The 14,197-nt window shown below is 36.3% G+C and overlaps 2 pseudogenes; both read right to left on the bottom strand.

Moving 5' to 3' along the window:
- Window positions 1–993: 993 nt before the first annotated feature.
- On the bottom strand, window positions 994–1,216 carry LOC101596049 (annotated as a pseudogene).
- A 7,955-nt stretch (window positions 1,217–9,171) lies between these two features.
- LOC101607076 lies at window positions 9,172–9,566 on the bottom strand (annotated as a pseudogene).
- Window positions 9,567–14,197: the final 4,631 nt, after the last annotated feature.

Below are 14,197 nucleotides of genomic sequence, written 5' to 3'. Positions count from 1 at the left end.
AGTGTTGGGATTAAGGGCATGCACCACCATGTCCAGCTTCACAAACATTTTTTAAAGAAATTCGGATTTGTTTGCACTAAATATGGGTATCAAACTTCCCTAGTTAGTACTGAAAATATGGTGGGCCAAATGGGGATGTCAGCTTTTTTTTTTATCATAATCATATAAATTTGAAGTAGTTTTAATGTGCAATGCTCTATGACTATAATTTTGGCAAAACGATGAGTGCAATGTCTTCTGAAGTCAATCTAGCCTTTTCCTTTCTAAACGTCCCTTCTGAAAAAAACATCTTATTATATACTTGTACAGTTCTTCCTATAGACATAGTGGGCTAGTCATTCTCATTAAATAATTTTGTTCAAAGCCTCTATAGGTCATTATTTTTGATTGGTAATATCATGATTGATCATTTTCTTCTAAATGATTAATTTTACAAAATCATTAGCTCATACTTTAATCATTCTGAATTTAGCTCTCCAGTCTATTATACTAATTTTTGCAACATGTTAACAGAAATTCTCCTCAGGTGTCATTCCTAACACAATACATATTTTACACTTAATTTTTTCCATTTTCTTACTTGATTTGAAGGCCACAGAAAACTATAGAAAGGCAACTAAAATGTAAGACATGAGTTGTTACAGATAGCATCATGGCAGAGGGCTTAAGAGATCATATTCCTTAGTGTTTCCATGTTTGTTTATTTGTTTTTCCTTGTGTGCAGTCTTTATTTCAAAGGTCTGTTAAAAAACCTTTATAACAGTACAAGAGCAAAGATCACCCCCTGTAGAAACTCGGCAACTATGTAAGGGACTTCACAGAACAATGGCAGCGCTGAAGCTTAACAGCAGGTGGATGTCAGCCAGGGACCAGGAAGGAGGAGCCTGCCTGCGTCAAACTCCAGCAGCCATCTAAGCATTATTTTGTAGTGGTCACAGACTGTAGACAGTTTTTGGAAAGTCTGGGCTCCAGCACAGAAATCCATTTGTTCAATTACACTCCTGACTGAGGTGCCTTCAGGCCAATGTCACTCAAGTTTCTGGCCAACCAAACTCCCGCAGCAAAGAGTCCCAATTTGAGGATCAAGTTCCTGCAGAAGTCGTTCCGGATGGTGGTAAAGCAGTAGATGCCACAGAGCCAGTCCCCTATGTTGTCAAGTACCTGAGGGCCTTGCTACCGGGCCCACAGCGCTTACTTTCACCCTGTTGGAAGCCATACTGGCAGCCCAACCACAGTAGAAGCGCCCACCTCCACTGTTTCCATGTTGTTGTTGTTGTTTTAAATTTTTTATTTTATTTTTTTATTTTTTCAAATTTTTATTAACAATTTCCATGATTATAAAAAAAACTATCCCATGGTAATGCCCTCCTTCCCCCCACTTTCTCATTTGAAACTCCATTCTCCATCATATCCCCTGTCCTTCTAAATCAGGCTCTCTTTTATTTTGATGTCATGATCTTTTCCTCCTCTTATGATGGTCTTGTGTAGGTACTGTCAGGCACTGTGAGGTCATGGATATCCAGGCCATTTTGTGTCTGGAGGAAACATGTTGTAAGGAGTCCTACCCTTCCTTTAGCTCTTACAGTCTTTCCCTCACCTCTTCTGCATTAGACCTTGAGCCTTGGAAGGTGTGATACAGATACTGCAGTAAAGAGCACTGCTGTCACTTCTCAGCACCATGATGCCTTCTGAGTTGTCCCAAGGTCATTGCCATCTGAAAAGAGAAGATTCTCTACCAAAAGTGAGAGTAGCATTAATATAAGGGTATGAACATTAAGAGAAGTGCTTACTGGACACTTTGATAAGCATAGTATATACATTTAGCCAGACAGCAGAAGACATTGCACCCCTAGGGATCATGACAACCCCTGTTTTAAGTTTTCAGTATCGGGGATGTATTCCCTCCCATGGAGCAGGCCTCCAGTCCAATTAGAGGGCAGTTGGTTTCCACCATGATAGATGTACCATTATTGCACTGGTTGGCTCATTTGGACTAGCTGACCAAATATAAAGCTTGTAGTGTCCCCTGTTGAGTATCTTCACTGGTGATTTCTCTTTCTATCATTGACCTGCATGCAGAATGGCTTCTTCCAGCTTTCTGTCAGCTGATCTACAGGATGAGGTTATCAGCTCAGTTCCATCAGTTCTTCTTAGTGGACTTTCAGCCCAAGTATGTGGAGTCTTCAGCAATAGGGTCTTACCATCAATTCCTGGTGGGAAACCAAGGGATTTGGTAATGGCCTATAATGTTTTGGGGGCATCAGGAACCTCCTTGGCCAACAACTCACTGGAGGTATCCCATCCCTGGCACTGAAAATTTTCTAGCAACAATCTATGGCTCCTAAGTGTTCCATTGTCCATAAAAGTAGGATTCCATATGATTTATTTATATCCTCTTAGATTTTGATTAGCCCTCCCTTCACCTTTCCTTTACTCAATCTCTTCCCCTGACCTCACTTTGAGCCTGTTGACACCCATTAATCTATTCTTCTACTTACATTATACTATCCTATTTAGTACCCCCTCCCTTCCTTTCTCTTCCATTTATATCTTTTTTTTTTCTGGCAAACTGGCCTCTCTACTGAGTTTTTTCCTTCTCACACAGAAGCCAAATCATCTGTAGCTAGGATCTACATGTGAGTGAGAACATGCGACACTTGGCTTTCTGGGCCTGGGTTACATCATGTAGTATAATCCTTTCCAGATCCATCCATTTTCCTGCAAATTTCATAACTTCATTTTTCTTTAGTGCTGAGTAGAACTCCATTGTATAAATGTGCCATATCTTCATTATCCACTGATCAGTTGAGGGATATCTAGGCTGGTTCCATTTCCCAGCTATTGTGAATTGAGTGGCAATAAACATGGTTGAGCAAGTATTTCTAATGTAATGAGATGACTACTTAGTATATATGCCTAGGAGTGCTATAGCTGTGTCATATGGTAGATCAATTTTTAGCTGTCTTAGGAACCTCCACACTGATTTCCACAATGGCTGGACCAGATTGCATTCCCACCAACAGTGTAGAAGGGTTCTTCTTTTTCCACATCCCCACCAGCATTTATGGTCATTTGTTTTCATGACGGCAGCTAATCTAACAGGAGTGAGATGGAATCTTAAAAGTTTTAATCTGCATTTTCCTGATGACTAGGGATGTAGAACTTTCTTTAGGTGCTTATGTCCCATCTGATCTCTTATTTTGAGAACTCTCTATTTAGTACCATAGCCCATTTTTTAATTGGCTTGTTTGATTTTTTTATTATGTAGTTTTTTGAGTTCTTTGTATATCCTAGATATTAATCCTCTATGAGATGTATAGCTGGCAAAGATTTTTTTCCCATTCTGTAGGTTGCCTCTTGGCTTTATTCACAGTGTCCTTTGCCATACATAATCTTAGTAATTTCATAAGGTCCCAGCTGTTAATCTATGGTTTTATTGCCTAAGCAATTAGGGTTATATTCAGAAAGTCTTTGCCAAGACCAATATGTTGAAGGGTTTCCCTACTTTTTCCTCTAGCAGTTTCAGAGTTGCCGGTCTGATGTTAAGATCTTTAATCTATTTGGACTAAATTCTTATACATGGAGAGAGGGAAAAATCCATTTTCATCCTTCTATAGATACATATCCAGTTTCCCAACACCATTTGCTGAAGAGGCTGACTTTTCTCTAATAAGTATTTTTGGCACTTTTATTGAATATCAGGTGGCTACAGCTAACTGGTCTTACATCTGGGTCCTTTATTCTGTTCCATTGATCTCAATGTCTGCTTTTGTGCCAGTACCATGCTGTTTTTGTTACTATGACTCTGTAGTATAGGTTAAAATCAGGTATGGTGATACCACCAGCCTTATTTTTGTTGCTCAGTATTATTTTAGCTATTTGAGGTTTTTTGTGATTCCAAATGAATTTTCAGATTTTTTTTTCTATTTCTGTGAAGAATGCAATTGGAGTTTTGATGGGGATTGCATTAAATGTTAGATTGCTTTTGGTTAAGATTGCCATTTTCACAATACTGATCCTTCTTATCCAGGAATAAGGATGTTTTTCCATTTCCTAGTGTCTTCTGCAATTTCTCGCTTGAGTGTTTTAAAGTTTTCATTGTAGAGATCCTTTGCTTCCTTGGTTAGGTTTATTCCAAGTTAATTTATTTTCTTTTATTCAATTGTGAATGGGATTGATTCTCTGATTTCATCCTCTATGTGTTTGTTGTTAGCATGTAGGAATGCTACTGATTTTTGTGTATTTATTTTGTGTCTTGCTACATGGATGTAGGTATTAATCAGCTCTAACAGTTTGCTGGTAGAGTCTTTGGGGTCCTTTATATATAGAATCATGTCATCTGCAAATAATAACTTGATCTCTCCCTTTCCAATTTGTATCCCTTTTATGTGTGTCTCTTGCCTTATTGCTATGGCTAAGACTTTCAGAACTATATTAAATAAAAGTGGGGACAGTGGACACCCTTGTCTTGTTCCTGATTTTAGTGGAAAAGCTTCTAGTTTTTCCCCATTTAGTAATATGTTGGCTGTAGGCTTATCATAAATACCCTTTATTATATTGAGATAATTTCCTTCTATTTCCAGTCTCTGTAGGACTTTTGTCATGAACGGATGTTGGATTTTGTCAAATGCTTTTTCTGTGTATAATGAGATGATCATGTGATTTTTGTCCTTCAGTCCATTTATATAATGTATTACATTTATCAATTTACATATGTTAAACCATCCCTGCAATTCTGGGATAAAGCCTACTTGGTCAGGGTGAATGACATTTCTGATATTTTCTTGTATTCTGTTTGCCATTATTTTGTTGAGAATTTTTTGCAACCATGTTCATGAGGGAGATTAGTCTGTAATTTTCTTTTTTTGTTCTATCTTTGCCTGGTTTTGGTATCAAGGTGATGCTGGCTTCGTAGAAGGAGTTTGGTAGGATTCCCTTTTTTTTTTTCTTTTCTATTTTATCGAAAAGCTTAGAAGCAATGGTGTTATTTCTTCCCTGAAGGGCTTGCAAAATTCAGCCATGGATCTAGTTCTCTCGCTGGTCCACATGATCCTCTACTTCATGATCTGCTCCTCTGTTGGTCACTGCTGTTCTCCCTTCATGTTTCTTGAGTTTTTGAAGAGCTCTGGTGTGAGTAGAGAATCCCCTCACCTGGCTTTTCCTGTGGCTCAAGTCAAGCCTGGCCACTGTGGCCCTGCGGGCCTTGTGCTGCTGCTGTTGGAGCCACTTCTGCCTGCCTGTGTGGCTCTGGATGCTCTGGATCTCTCCTACTTCTCTGCTGCCATTTTAATTTCTTATACACCTTACTTTTTAGTAAAAATGTATATTTTGCTGGGGTTTTTCTGGCTTTTTCTCCCCTAGGCTGCTTTGGCATGTGTATTTAATAATTGTCAACTATTATCTATAGAGGAATACATTATAACAAACAACATTGGACACAATATAATCCTATAGAAAGATGAAGTTCAGAAATCTAATGTAAAGCAGACATGAAAAATTTAATAAACAGAAATTGTAAACTTATTTTGTAGAAAAAGAAGGAACACATGGTACTCTAGAGTTATATTTCAGTTTAGTAATGAGCTATGGCAACTGAAAGCAACAAGAAGAGCTTGGCATAACTTAAAAAAATTGAAAAGCATATGAGGCAGTTTAAAATGATTCCTTACAAAGCATTTGTAATTTTAAAATGCATTGATGTTTAGTTCAACCATGAAAAAGTCATATTAAAGGATACCTCATTTTATATATTCCTTTCACAAGATATTCTCTAAATATGTGAATTATAAAATATTTGACTATATTTAATTAAAATTAAATCTAAATTATAACATTATTAGTACTAAGTTTTTATTTTAGATATTTCTGTCAATTATCATACTTAATTATAAAATTCTGTAAAATAGGCATTATTCAATTCAATTAAAAACTAAAACAAGCTGGGTGTGGTGGTGCACACTTTTAATATCAGCACTCTGGGAGGCAGAGGTACAAAGACTACCATGAACTCGAGGCCACCCTGAGACTACATAATGAATTCCAGGTTAGCCTGGACTAGAGTTAGACCCTAACTTGAAAAACAAAATAGTAATAATAATAAATAAATAAAAATAAAAATATAATAAAACAGAATCTCAAAACATAAAAAAATTAAATCCATATTATTTTCCCCTTACTACTGTCATTATGGACCCATTTTAAATCATTACAAGTTGTCAGAGGCTGGAACAACCTATACTTATTTTCACATTGGCTTATAGGTTGGAAATATCAACAGGCTGAAATCAAGGTTTCTGAAAATATTCTAAAATAAGGTTATTCTACTAAAGTAATTCTACTTTGAATAAATATATTTTGTTATTTGAATTGTATATCAACAATGCTGTTAAACATCTAGTACAGTTTAGTGGAAAAACAGGGACTTTATATACATTGCTTTTGTAAAAATCATGTTAGTTATAAAACACTGCTGAACATATTGCTTTGTATGTGCATGGCAGTGACCTAGTATTCTAAAGTAAGACTTTATTACCAGGTCTTGAAAGGTGGACCAGTTATCTCCTTCCTTCTCCTAGCTAGTTCCCTGGACCTAAGCAGTCTAAAGGTCTGGTACACAGCTCAATGTGGGTAGCAACAGATATCTGGGACTGGGAGTTACAGGTCAGAGCCAAATGTTTTAAGTTTAGGCTTCATCACATCTTCTCTAGGGCCCCTCTTATCAGATAGTTGCCCCCTACTCCTATTGAGGGCTACATATTTTAGTATTCAATCCATGAGAAAGTTTTCTATGGTACTAATTCATTTTGCAGTTAGTTTTGTGTGTATCTTCCCCATCCATCATTCTCCTTCCCCCATACCCTTCCATCTTTACTGCCCATTTCTTGAGTTGCCTGTCAGGTGTACCAGCAACTCAAGATTTTCCAGGTAAGGAACCACAGATGAGGAAGAATATGTGGTGTTTGTCTCTCTGTGCTTGTGTGAGTTTGTGATTATGATCTGGTCCAAGTCTGTCCAGTTTCCTACAAATTTCATTATGCCATGTTTCTTTACTGTAGATTAGAATCCCATTGTGTAAATGTACCACATCTTCATTATCCATTTGTCCAATATAGGGCACCTGAATTCTTTCCTGTTCTTAGCTATTATGAATTGAGCAGCTATAAACATGGTTGACATATTGAAGTGAAGTTTGGAGCCTTCAGGGTAAATGGCCAGTAATGAAAAACTGGGTCATTTGGTGGCTCTATTTTTATCTTTCTCAGGAGTCTCCATAATGATTTCCACAGTGATTATACAAGTTTGCACTCCCATCAACAGCAAAGGAGGGTTCCTTCTTCCCCACATCCTCTCCAGGATATATTGCCATTTAATTTTTGAGTTCTTTGAAGATTGTAGATATTGCTCTGTCAGTGTTGTAGCTGGTTAAGATTTTCTTCCATTCTGTGGGTAATCTTTTGGCTCTGTTTACAGTGTGTTTGTGTGAAAGCTTTTTAGCTTCTTGATATCCCACTGGTTGAGTGATGGTTTAATTTACTGGGCTACTGGGGTGGTGTTCAGTAAGTCTTCTTTTCCCACTTCTATATCGTGGAGAATCCCTCATATTTTTTCATGTAGTAGTTTTAGATATTATATTGAGGGGCCCAAAACATGACAGGTTTCTGTCAAAGCACTCGATTTCCCACCCAAAGTAAAAGGTAATACCCTATTGCTGAAGGCACCACATGCTGCTGACACAGAACACTCAGAGATCTGGCTGGAATTTAGAAGGTAGACAGTTCCCAGATGGTTAGCCCATTTAGTGCTAGGGGAATGTAGCCAACAAAGTTGTGAGCAATCAGGGAACACTTCTATTCAAAAGTAACCAGATGGACAAGATGCACAAACATTTGCAGTGGCAGTACCCAGCCTTGGTGGGTAACCAATGGCCTTCTGATTGGCTAAGATATTGCTTCAGGGGAAAGAAACCCATAGTTAAAACTGGGAACCAAGTCAGAATACTATGGAGATCAAGATTATGGTCTTCAGTGATAAACTCAATTAGTTTTTTGCCCAAAGAGGGTCTACATTGATCATGAGCTCTCTAAATTAATAATGTTTATTCCCTTTAACCTATGCTGATCTCACTCTCCCTTGGAGAATCTGCTTTTCTTTTTCAGAAGACGGCAAGACCAAGGTCAACCAAAATCTATCAACATGACAGGAAAGTCAGTGAAAATGATAGAATTTGGCTCAGTGTTGCAGAGCATTCAAATTTTTTTTTTGTTTTGTTTTAGATTTTATTTTTTTATTAATTAATTTATTTATTTTGGGTTTTTGAGGTCGGGTCTCATTCTAGCCCAGAGTGACCTGGAATTCACTATGAAGTCTCAGAGTGGCCTCGAACTCATGGCAATACTTCTACCTCTGCTTCCCGAGTACTGGGATTAAAGGCATGGGCCACCACACCAAGCTACATTTTATTTATTTATTTATTTTGTTTTTTTTTTAAAAAAAATTGGTTATTTTATTTATTTTAGAGCAACAGACAAAGAGAAAGGCAGAGATAGAAAGAGAGAATGGGCATGCCAGGGCCTCCAGCCACTGAAAACAAACTCCAGATGCCTGTGCCCCCTTGTGCATCTGGCTAACATGGGTCCTGGGTAATTGAGCCTCAAACCAGTGTCTTTAGACTTCACAGGCAAGTGCTTAACCGCTAAGCCATTTCTCCAGCCTGATTTTATTTATTTTTGAGACAGCCTTATTATTTATGTAGCTCGAACTGGCCTTTAACTTTGTTGTTGTTGTTAAGAAAATTTATGTGGTTTTATTGTATCATGAGGCATTTGAAGCATATGAACAAATCAATATCTGGACAATGAGGAGTATTTCTCCTTCACTTCTTTGGTTTACTAGAGCAACTTGTCAGTAGATTAAAGAAAAGAAAATGATAATCTCTTGCATTACTTAAGTCTTTCCCAGGCAGGCATTGGCATAAAGCAAACTTGTCCTGTCAGGTGCAGCTAGTGTAGCATCCAACCCTCATGCACAAAACCTTGGTGGCCAGAGCACACTGCGCCCATTCTCACCTTCTCCCTGCTCATTTATGTGTAACATTTGTAACATCTAGAGGTGTATGAGTGTACGGGGAAGTGGAGGGAGAAGGAAACAGGTGAAGAACTAGCCAGGAGGGGTTCAGATGTAGTCATACAGGGCAAGCCTGAACATGTCATTAGTGCAAACCAAAGCATCCCTGAAGTTCTTTAATAGTAACATCTGAGGGAAAACCATGATGGGATCTTCATCAGCCTTGATCTGGCCCATGACTATGCTGAAGATGCATCCAGCTGATATGTGCTATGCTGAATTTTCTGGAATGGAAAGCTAGACAACTTCTTGACAATAACAGCATTCCCCTGGAACTGCTCTCTTTTGAACATAAGGCATGATGCATCGGTATAAATTCTGCCTAGTTGGGTACTGTCATTATCAAATAACTGGTAGTAATGCTGAATGAAGCTGGATCCAATTTTCTCCCAAATTGGCTTGTCTTCTATCCTGGAATGCCACCTGGCCTCACTAAGACCCATGGGGCAGGTATGATGCCAGCAGCAGTGGCTGCAACCCCACATTTAATTTTTGATCCTCCTGCATCCTCATTCTAACTGCTGGCCTCATAGATATACATCACTGCATTTGACTTTTGTTTTGTATTATTAAAAATCAGCCCAAGTTAAATATTGTTAAATACTCACGATAATTTGAGTTACTCTTATCTAGCTTTGATGGCTTTTTAAAATTTTTGAACAGTGATCTTAACTCATAAATCTATGTTGTATAAGATGGAAAGCATAAACAAAATGCCCATATACCCTGCCTAGATTACATAATTAGTTTCTTCTAAATTCCTTCTTAAAAGTGTAAGAAAATTGTAAGAGAAAATTGCTGAATGCCTCTGTTGTTTCTTTACAGCCTTCTAGTCCTAGGGATAGTTATAACTCTTTAGTTCCCTCTGGTTTTCAGGGAAAGCTATATTAACCCTTCAGTCCTACACTTTGGAAGGATTTAAAAAAAAAATGGGTGTGGACTGCATGGGAAGGAACATGAGTGATACAATTTCAGTGTACTTCCTGCTGGGTGGGGGCAGTAGATCTTTTGGGGCATGCTGTGCAGTTCTGTGGAGATTGGATACTCAGGGGCTGATGATATTCAGTGGCCATGAAGAATTCAGTGACTTGCTGTGAAGTAAAGATGTGTATTCTGTCTTGGAAAAATTCAGTGAGGCATCTGAGTATGCAAGGACCAAAAAGGAGAATTATCATAATCAGGGATTAAAGTACATGTCAGAGACAGCATAGGTTTAACTTGAAGTTAATAGAGCTGTGAGTTTTGTTTTGTTTTTTTAATTTACAACAAAAGATATTCTAGCTGATCAGAGAGATATCAGGTTGCATGGAGAGAAATAATATTTTTGGCCACTGAAAAGGCTAATATAGGGGCTGGAGAGATGGCATAGTGGCTAAGTGCTTGCCTGTGAAGTCTAAGGACCCCAGTTCGAGGATCAATTCCCCAGGACCCACATAAGCAAAATGCATAAGGGAAACATGCCTATGCCCATTCTCTCTCTATCTGCCTCTTTCTCTGTCTGTCTGTCACTCTCAAATAAATAAAAACAAACCAAAAAAAAAAACTGTAAAGGCTAATATAGCCCAAAATATTATTGGTTCTGAATTGGTAACATTTACTTTTCTAAAATCAGTATAGTCTATCATTGAACTTTTGCTCATACAGGTGTGGCGTTTTGGGAGTCTCAGCTTTTTGGTTCTCCATTTGTTAAATTTCACTTTGTAGTTTGTGTACATAGTAGGCTATTATCCCATGTGGATTTTATATGAACAGGCAAAGAGGCAGCTCTCCAGGAGAGTGATACTTCTCAGAGCCATCAGGAAAGAAACTCCTAGATCATGTTAAACCTATTAGTCATGATGATCTGGTTATTATCCATGTTTAAGTTTTCTTGCATGTGACATGATATTTACAGATGACATGAATACTATATTTAAGGTTGAAAAATAATAATAATATAGGTGATAGGTAAGGAAGAAGAAATTATTCACTTGGATGAGAAGTTAATTGGAATTTGTGGAAATACAAAGATTTGGTTTAGGTAACATAGGAAGTATAAGAGATTAGTACTGAAGCAATATTTGAAATATATGATAGCAGTTAAGAGGTTAACTGATTTTGGAGTTTAGGTTTAAAACATTTATTTTTATAAGTCTTTACTACAGAACATTCATAGTCTTTACTTACTTGGTTTAAAGATCAAAAAGTCTTATCTTTAGGAGAACTAATGAAAGTATATTAGGCTGAAAGGCTAAAAGTTTGATTAGCCTTGATAAATTTTTATTACCAGCTATTTAGTTTATAAACATAACAAAATAATGTTTTTATAATTATATTAGTTAAATAATAAAATGAAATACATTTTATTTAATTAGGCCCAGTTTTATCTATTAAAATAACTTTAAAGCAAATAAATAAATCCTACCTAATAGGAAAACATTTAAGAGCAGAGCACTTAAGAAACCTGTTGCAAACAGGTGTCATATGCAACAAAATAAAGACTTAATTTTGATTCTTATATCACATTTAGATAGAATTTAAATAATTATACAAAACTAGTTAAAATATCTTGATCTTGTAAACCTTGATATTGATATGGGAAACTAAGGCTTTAAGAACCAGCACCAGAGACAGAGTGGAGAATAAGTCTATTTTTACAACAGTGTGAGTCCAGGGGAATCTCTTCCAAAGCCTGGAAAAAAAAAAAAAAAAAAAAAGAAAGAAGAAGGTTAATTAGTAGAGGGATATTTGTAGTTGTGTTATTGAGTTAAGAAGATAATTTTAGTACTGGCCAGAAGCTGTAATATAAACTATGGCCTTGAAACAGTACAAAAATTACAGTGTCAGTACAAAAAACTATGTAGTATGAGACATAATCAGCATAAAAGTTTATTATAGTACAAGACATAACTTTGAGCCAGGGGCCTTTAAATTTTATTTTAACATAATGAGGTATTGCACTATAAATAAATTTACCAGCTTATTATAGAGAATTGTTTGAACTATGTAAACAAGGTGAGAGAAATACAGAGAAACAGCTTTTTAGAGAGTAGGCATCTCTTATTTTTTAAATATGTAATAGTTATAAGTAGCAGCAGAACATGTCAAGAAAGACAGCATAAAGTTTTGGCATTTGTACTTGGTAATATCTTTGATTAGTTTAGATACCTGTATGGGTACCAATTACCTAGGAAAGTTTGGAATCAGGACTGTAGTGTTTGAAGTCATTTATTTTAGATGAAGACCATTGTTTGAACATGAAGTTGTCCCCTGACGTAGAGAATGTGTCTTAAGAGTTAGTTTACTTATAAGCAATGAACTTGAGATACCATAAATGAGACAGTTATTTACCTTTCAGATGATACATAAAAGAGCAGAATTTAGTCTTTGTTGAACTCAAACAGATGAGCTCTAATACAACCTTTTACAAATCTGTTTTTAAATAGAAAACACTGTAGAATAATTAATGTTTAAGTATGAGATTCTTATCTTGGGAAATCAAACATTAATAAGTGAACCTTTACCTTAAGATTCAGTTTCCCCAAAAGTTAGAACTCTTCTTTTTTGATCTGTCTCCCTGTCAGCTAACAGTTCCTGGAAACCATCAGAGACTATGGGGAGAACTACAATCAGGAGGACCTAGGTTTTCTGATGCCTTATCATTTTTTAGTTCTGCCTAAAGAACATTTTTTTTGTTTTTGAATCTTACTGTTTACATCATAACACCTTTGGCATTTTTGTTGACCATTTAAATATCTCTCTTAATAATGTTTTGTGTATCTATTATAATAAAATTTTATTAAACAAATTGTTATCTAATGGGAAGACAGAAAGAACATAATATGTAAGAAGCCTATTGTTATAAACAGAGAAGCAGATGTTTTATCAAACACAATAAAGATTTTATCCATTGTAAAACATGTAAACTTAGTATTTGGATATAATGTAATCATAAACTTTAAGTATCTCATTTGATATAATTTTATTTGTAAACTATTTTGTGAACATTTAAGTAGACTGATATGTAGGAGAGCTATTGTTATAATTAGACAATAAGGCACTTTGTAAACATTATTAGGAGCAGAATCATATTTAAGAAAAGAATTTTGACCTGTGAAATTGCAAATAATATGCTAATGTCATTCTTTTTGTTTAATCTTTAAATATATTTTAATCAGAAAGTTAGCAACATTTTTCCCTAACTTTTGCTTTTAGGGTTTATGTCCCTGTGGTTAATTATAAATAGACTTTTTGGATTCTGATTATCTGTCTTCACATTTCTCTGGGTCAGGAGTCCCCTGGGCTCCCCCCTTTTTTAATATTCAGAAGGTCATTTATATTAATTTCATACTTTTTAATTTTATATTACATTTAGATGTTTAAATAAACAAACAAAAACTCATTAAAATGAATCTTGATTGTGTGAAATATTCAGTTTATTTTATTTATCTATTTATTTATTTTGTTTGTTTGTTTTTTGAGGTAGGGTCTCACTCTAGCTCAGGCTGACCTGGAATCACTATGTAGCCTCAGGGTGGCCTTGAACTCCTCGTGATCCTCCTACCTCTGCCTCCCAAGTGCTGGGATTAAAGGCATGCACCACCACACCCAGCTAAATATTCAATTTTTTCAGGAGTCAGAACTTAACAGTAGGGAATATAGGTATATCTCAATTTTAACTTTGATTTGAGACATGCCAATATAAATAAATTTATCAACTTATTACAAAGAGTAAAGTCTGATCTTCAGCAGTAGGGTCTTACCACTAACCTTTGGTGGGTCATCAAGTACTCAGACAGAAATCTGTCTTTCTTTTAGGAAACCTTGTAGGTCTCTATGATCAAAAGTGTGGATGATAGCCATATGTTGGTACTGGGAGTTACAGGTCAGTGCCCACTAAGAAAAGAAAAGAAAAGAAAAGATAACTAATATAAGAGTTATAAAGAAGATAGAGGGAGGGAGGGAGGGAGGGAGGGAGGGAGGGAAGCTGTAGAAGATTAAGGTCAGTCTTCATCATACCCTCTCCAGTGCCTTGTGACTCAGGTTACCCTACTGCTGAAGACATGTTATGTGGTTGACATGTAAAATACAACGG

The sequence above is a fragment of the Jaculus jaculus genome, chromosome 17 (genome assembly GCF_020740685.1).
Source record: "Jaculus jaculus isolate mJacJac1 chromosome 17, mJacJac1.mat.Y.cur, whole genome shotgun sequence".
In the NCBI taxonomy this organism is placed as follows: Eukaryota; Metazoa; Chordata; class Mammalia; order Rodentia; family Dipodidae; genus Jaculus; species Jaculus jaculus.
The sequence above is the reverse complement of the archived record's forward strand: the minus strand, read 5'-3'. Positions and strand labels throughout refer to the sequence as shown.